Genomic DNA, 8,031 nt, shown 5'->3' on the forward strand with positions numbered 1-8,031 from the left:
ACATTTGACAGATTAGCTTGCAGCAAGGATCAAGGCTTAACTTAAGCAATAGACTGAGAAAGAATTTGTGTCACAGTAATACCTCCAAGCAGATGAGTTTGTAATCATTGCTAAAGAATATGATTAAATTCACCATATCACTCGCCAAGATGTGTCAGGATCCATGTGTAAATAACTGAACTATTCAGATGGAAAGGAACTAAAATCCCGACAATCATATAGAAGATTAAATAACCAATTCTGATAAATTGATATACTAGACTTTTTGAAATGAGAACCATCATGTTTGCATGTTTTTGCTGAAAATGATTTTCAGATGTTCCAGCAAATTCTGGTAAGACATGCACAATGAATTTTCATCATTATTTGCTTTATGTTATGTAGGATGCCCTTCACCATTTCTGTTGACCATGCAGAGTGCTGTATTTCCTTAGTTTAGCTGTCTTTTGTTTTGACTAATTACGTTTTGTGTATTATAGTGCTTGTGAACAGCTTTTTACATGTGTTTGGTGACAATTTTTTCATGTTTTTTAAAAATAAATGTGTACTGTTTCAATAATTTTATAAGTAGTAACATTGTGCTTTTCTAAATTGTTAAACGCATATACATTGTACATAGAGATGGCTGTAATCTCTCATTATGCAGAAACAGAACAAAAAGAAAAATAAAACTTCAGGAAAATGTGAGAATGTAGCACACACCCAACCAACCAACCAATCAACAAACAAACAAACAAACAAACAAACAAACCATCCTTAAGCAATTTACACTGTGATAGATGAAGTCTATACAGCTGAACACAAATGAAATCCTAGTGAAACAGCAGGATACTGTAAAGCCAGTAATTTTTGTGTGCATTTTAATTGTGCGAATTTTGCGAGAGCAGTGGTTCACCAATTAAAATGCACACTGAAAGGTTTTGTTTACACTAATACCATTGAATGCCTGTGGCAATTTGCAAAAATTTCTTGCTCAACAGTATATAAGTCATAAGAACAGATCCACATATTTTCACATCATGTTCTCAGCTTTCCAGGTGTACATAAAAATGGGAATGAAAACATATTTCTATGCCACAGAGTTTACCATGAAGGCAACATATCACTTGCTAACATTTGCCGATGGAAAAAAAAAAAAGCTTTGTGCTTCAAAATAGTTCTTAAATGTGAATTGGGGATGAAATTAACCAAGAAAATGTTGATCAGTATAATCAATGTTGACTATTGTTAAATACATGTATACAAAATGTGAGCAATAAATTTATTAAAAGCCACATCCAGACATCCACACAGTTAAGGTTTATTGAGAAAATTAGTAATACCTTGTATCTCCTTATATTTGTGGCTTTATTGTTTGTTTTTTGTTTTTTGTACAGTAGGGAGTTTTGTGATACAACTGAACTATACATATGCATCAATTGTGGTAATTCAAACCTTTGCTTTTTTTAAAAATCACTGCTCCCAATGTTGAATCGTGGCTCTAACCAGGTCAGTATTGATACATGTCTACGTCCAATTTAACAGAAACTATGTCCAATTTAACTAGAAATACTGGACATGTTAGTGTATTCAATGTCATGTGAGTGTTTTAGTTCCTCTAGGTCAGCAGGACAGCTGACAATGACTCCAACATGACCTTTGATCCTTGACCTCACACTTAAGCATTACTACTAATTACAGTTGAGTAGTAAAATTCACTGTTGGGTTTATTCTTGCAGCTACAGACTGTAGTTCTATCTAGTATAATGTACAAGTGTACATACATTAGTCTAAATGCAACTATCTAAAAAAAAAAAAAAAAAAAAAAAAAAACTAAGCAATTTACTCTATCCTTTTATCTTCATAGAAAATGCATTTAAATGACACAACTGAATGAGCCCCTGATTGAACTTGGTATATGAAACATACAGCAAAAACTTTGGCATTTCGGATAGACTGGTATTTGGCACATGCCACCAGAACTATTCCAAAATTCTTCATATATGAATGTCATCATAATGTACAGTATTATCAGATTAGATTTTGTTGTTTTTAATACTGTAATGGTATTGTAATTATTGCTTGAAATGAAAATTGTGTTATGGTGTGCATTTTGACCATAAATTGATTTAAAATACTATGAATGTGTCACGTTTAATGAAGCTGCACATTACTGTGTTTCAATTATTAAAAAACCCAGCATATAACCACCTTTGGTGACATCAGGTTAGCTGGATTAAATACTGAGGAAATTTTCATTTTTTTTTTTTTTTTTTTTTTGTGTGTGTGTAAGATTACCATATTATGAAAAAAATGAATGAGTGGATTCTAATCACATAATGCTTCTGACATCCATGGCAGTGGAGTATAGAGACAAAAAAAAAAGAAAAAAACAACAACAACAAAACAAAAGTGAGTAAAACTTTCTTTCCCTTCGCACTGTTTCCTCCAGACAGACAGTCACACTCAAGCTTTCAATGTGCAATAATTTGATGTCAGCATTTATTTCTTACTGGAGATGGTGCAAGAGTACTACAATTCTGCATAATATGGGCTCCATTTTATCAAAAGATATAATCAATTATAAATTTCCCTAACACACAGGCTGCCATAGACTTACGATAGAAATCAACTATATAATCAACTACAGTTTGACCTCGATTTTCCGGCCTCCTTTTATCCAGAAATCTCTATTATCCGGACGCGTTCACGCAGTGAAGGACTTTTTTTTTTCATCCAAAAATTGAGAAAAAACAGTGAATTTCATGGATCTATTTCACTAATTTCAAAAGATGTGCATGATAGGTTTCTCAATATCTAATGAGGTAAAACATGTATGATTTTCACATAAAGATATACTTTATTTTTGTGAAGAAGGGACTACAATTTTGCGCAGGCTAGCATAGTTTACACCATCGTTGCAGGATACACTACCTGCCTAGCTGCCAGTGCACTGGGACGGCAGCTTGGATGGCAGCTATATACACACTGTACATTAACATTGTGTCTCCCATATCCGGCCAATTCGCTTATCCGGATGAGCACCGGATAATTGAGGTTGAACTGTATAACTCTTCATAAGACAGGGCCAAGAGCTTTATATGAACATGACACAATGATTGATCTTAAATGTTCTCAAGATTTATGCAAACATTCAGGCTGTGCTTATGCATTTACTGTCAAAGTAAAATTCATTCTGATGATAGTCAACCATGAAATAAGTGGTAGGGATTGCACCAAGTTTAATAAAGCTATAACACACTTGTGGTCAAGAGTCACCTCTATGATCATTACAAGTATTTCAAAGAACCATAAGCTATTTTGACCCCTTCAAGGCCCAAGGGGGGCACATTGTGTCCCCCACCTGATTTCTTTACTATTTGATGTACCACTGTCACATTTGACACATGAGTAGAGCAACTCATACTCTGCATGGTGCAACATCTGTGCTTTCTCAAGTTCCCTCATTGAGGGCGCTATACACTGGTGTACATAGGAAATACTAGTACAACTATATGCTACAATCATGGGTTTTCTTTATAATTTTCTTACCCCAGATGTATATAGATCTTTATTTCAGACCAATCATTTCCATATTTGCCACAAAAGGAAAGCAAGTCAAACTTCACTATCATTTATGGTTGAAATTTCTCAAGGTTACCAAATGGGGGTGCTATTCATTACAATATAAAGAAATGTATACTGTATACGCCGAATATTTCGCGAGGTGTTTATTTTCGCAAATTTCGCGAGTCAGCTGCTATTTGCGAAATTAAAAACACGCGAAAATATTGACTCTTATAATGCCGATACGAATGTGACGTACGCGTATACATTTCTCTGTTCAGTACAGGACTCCATGATCGTGAATTTAACCACTCACAAAATTGTCGGGAAGTCCCGATTCGCGAAAATTTAGACTCGCGAAATATATGGCGTATACAGTATTAGCTTTATAGGGTAAATGAATCATTCATGACACAAACAGTTCCTGGTACGATTCCATTTGATAAAGATGAATCTTAAAAGTGGTACATCTCTGAATTTTGCAAACATCTGCATTCAATCTCCAAATGTGTGGTGATTCTCTTGTTTCCTCAGGTGTTGAAATACAGGAAATTTAACATAGTAAATAAAACATGAAATCAATGTATTAAGAGCTCTGTTAAAAGAATCCCTCTTACATTCAAAGTGTGATGCAGCCTATCACAAAGAGTAACCTTGTATTTGTCCTGAAATAAACCCTTGAATGACTGCTGTCAAGTTCTGCATCAAACTTCCCAGATTTCCAGCAAGGGGAAATGATATGTTGATGGATTTCTATTTTTCTCTGTAGGAAGGATTTTCCTCATACCTTTGAAAGTAGAAATATAGGCAATATACTTCCATTCAAACTAAAGCATTTTGATCTAAAACTCAATTTTCAGACAAGATTGTTACAGTGTTCACTCTGTATGCAATGATAAATTTTTGTTCGAGATGCTCACAATGCTCTGAAAACCAGAATTACCACAATTCACATCTGCAATGTAATAAAACACATAATTGATTTCAATTGTTTATATGCCTGCTTCCATTTGTAAGCAAACAAATTATGCATATTTGCTGCATCACAATTAAAGACTAAACAAGACAGCCAGCTTGACAATATTCCAAGATAGGAGTACTGATAGGGTATATTTGATATGAGACATCACATGTTCGTAGTATACTGATACATATCAATCATAATACACAGACACAATGACAATCACTGTTCGTACTTCAATTTACCATCTCCAAATAAAGTAGCACCATGAAATCTTGCAACATAACAGATAAAGATAAAAGAACGGAGTCATTTCAAAAGCTTTGTGGTGCTTGCCTAACATAGTCTATTCACCTCTTGGGATAAAGAAGGAAGGAGAAACCCAACAAAAAGAAACACTTTGTTGCACTGGACGGCACTGTAAATGAGGCATCAAGAATAAAGAAGGGGAAAGAGCAAAGTGGGTTATGAAAACACTGCTGCTTTTGAATCCATTTTGATGGATATTGAACTACATTAAGAAGTCTACATGTCTGACAAATTATAGAAAGGAGTTCAATATTCCTGCAATTCAGAAAAGGCAGAAACTGAAATTTATGACTTCATTTCATTTGCACTCATATGTGAATCCAATTATAAATACATCTATTAAAAAATTTAATCAATATGTTGACTAGTTGGCCTTTCTGCTTTGTATTCCAAAGTAAAGTTGCAACATATAAGAAAGGAGATTTAAACTCCTGTCCACGCAGAATCTGTATTACTATTAAAGTGTTCACATAAATAACTTGATGCTCTACTGATAATGGGTGCAAAGTGGATGCTAATACATTCTGTCTGTATTGAATGTATGTGTCTACCAAGAGCAGCATACATTTCCACCAACTCTTCAGCAAAAAAAAAAAAAAGAAGCTCAACTGTAGTGTATTAGATAACTGTAGTGTGCATCAAATACCTTGACACGCTAAAATTGTATGTTTCTATCATTTCAAAACTTTCCTAATGTATCACTGCAAATTGCTGTTCTTCAAAGACAGGGGGCTTTGATTTTGTACATGCTGTGGCAAAATGTATGTACATGCATAACTCTTACTGAGGAAAAATTACAGATTGGCTTGAATTTCATTTTTTTTTTTTCAATTATAAATGTGTACTTCAGTCTTTCTCTAATGGATATAAATTGTCTTTATGTGATAAACATTTCCTTTAATGCAATAAGGCTGTAATTCATTCAGCAAATCAGTTTCATGTAAACATACATGCAATTTTAAACATTCAAGCAAAAAAAGAAAAAGAAAAAAGAAAATACAAACTGTTTTCATGAAAAAGATGACAAATGCACTTAGTACTCTGAGTTTGACTCTAGTCTTCAAATATCAATTCATTTGCAATTACCATCATACTATGGACATTAAATGCCATGACAATATCTATTTAATACTCAAGTACTCTTTTAAAAATAGAAAGAATCACACAGATGTTACAATCTCCTTTGCCTACAATCCATCTCACATCGCCAGTCCATAAGAGCCTACATACTCAGGCATAAATGTGTGCAGTAGTAAAACAGCATAAAAATGCAGAGTACATGTACTTTCAGCTTTGGTTACGATAGTGCCTACAATACTTTTTACAATCAACCTTCAGTGGCTTGGTGCATTGTGTGATATGTTCACCCATAAGATACATAAAAAAGTTTAGCCATGCCACAAGGATGCACCACTACCAATACCAGAACATATCTAACATATACAATGAGAAATATGGAAAAAAAAAATCCTCTACAATAAAGTATTGCAAGTTACATATAAGTCAGTTGCAAAGTACAAAAGTATCACGTTTTAAGCCAGACGCTTGAGGCTGTGCTATTACAAGAATCCTTTTGACTTGCCTTCCTCCTGCAATTCATCCATAAGCCAGCTGCATTGCTTTGTATCATGGTGCCTGCTCACAGGAGTGATAAACATACCAAATTTTCCACTTTGGAATGAGTAGTCAGCCTTACATCTTACATTACATCATATCTTAACAGCCCTTCACTGAGCAACAATTTACAATCAATTAGGCTACCCCAACACTCAACACAAGTCATCAATATAAGCTTTTGTGATGAAATAAATGTGCACTGACGTATCGTCGCTGGGGTGACAAGACCTTGTATCTGCAATTTCGGTGAAAATGACTTTTTTGGATTAATGGTCAAATAATGTGTTAAGTGATGTCCTGTCCAAATCCCAACTGTCTTACTCCAAAAATGAAGTCACCACGGCATGTCAAAGGAAAGGCTTTCCCATTCGCTACAGTGCATTGGCCGCCATGTTTTTTGGCTCTCCTGAACATTTGACATATTGTAGATACGAGGTCTTGTCGCCCCAGTGACGATATACACTTGTGTTCTTGCTTACCTGTAGAATGCATCTGGCATGCTTTTATTGCACTTAGAGTGGCATGGCTGGAACGGTTCATCACTACTGAAGGAAGGACAACATACCACACAATTCATACAACTTACGCAATTCACATCATTATTTTTTTTTTTTTTTTTGTAACTATTAAATTTGGCAGCACAAGGCAAGAAACACCTCCAAATATGGCACAAGGATCAATGTCAAAGATAGGTTAAGTACATAATGGCCTTTAAGACAAGCTATATCAACAAACAGCATGATACGTGTGTTTCTTCTTAGACAAATATGTAGTGTGTCTACATCGAATCACTCTAACATGCACCTGACTAAACATAATACCAGCATGATGCTGTAATATCTTAGTAATAATGTTCAAGGAAAGGTAAAATAGCTTAGTTTAGACATACCACAGTGAAAAATGAATGCTAAGATTCTGCGAAATATTACATGAAATTTCTCCAATTATTGCATTAGTTTACCTCTTGTGTGTGAATATAATTTAGTGCCGTCTTACTCATGTACACAGATTACTTCAAATTTTATATAAGCTTGGCAAGATTGTATTCAACATAGGCTACAACATTAATGATGTCAGGTATATGCTATGGTAAAAGTCTCATTCTCGACTTCAGATAATTTCCATTGAGTCTATCTTATTGCGATGCTTCCTGCTGATTGCACAATCCCCACAGTGTATAAACACATCACAATAATGCACAGGTGTGTGAATCACATTTTGGCATTAGGCTTCCCTCATACACAAATGTCATGCTTTTTTACCAGTCCTTGGCATGTAATAATATTTTGCAGGTACATTGGCAACCATTTGCTAGCAAGGAAATTAGGATTTCTTTTCTTTGCTAAGTACTAGACATAATTGTACTGCATTACATAATTTTCTGCATATGACCGTGTCTTGAAGTACTATCCAGATATACAAACAGGTGACTAAGAAATTGATGTAGCTGCAACTATGACGGTCATGTTACCTCAATCCTGCAGAAGGTGTACAATTGATCAAAAATCTTGTCACCTTTGCTCTGGCATTATCATGTATTAATGAACAATTTGACCCTGTCACAGAAAAAACAAAACTCAAACTCAAACAACCCAAAA

The sequence above is a fragment of the Diadema setosum genome, chromosome 2 (genome assembly GCF_964275005.1).
Source record: "Diadema setosum chromosome 2, eeDiaSeto1, whole genome shotgun sequence".
In the NCBI taxonomy this organism is placed as follows: Eukaryota; Metazoa; Echinodermata; class Echinoidea; order Diadematoida; family Diadematidae; genus Diadema; species Diadema setosum.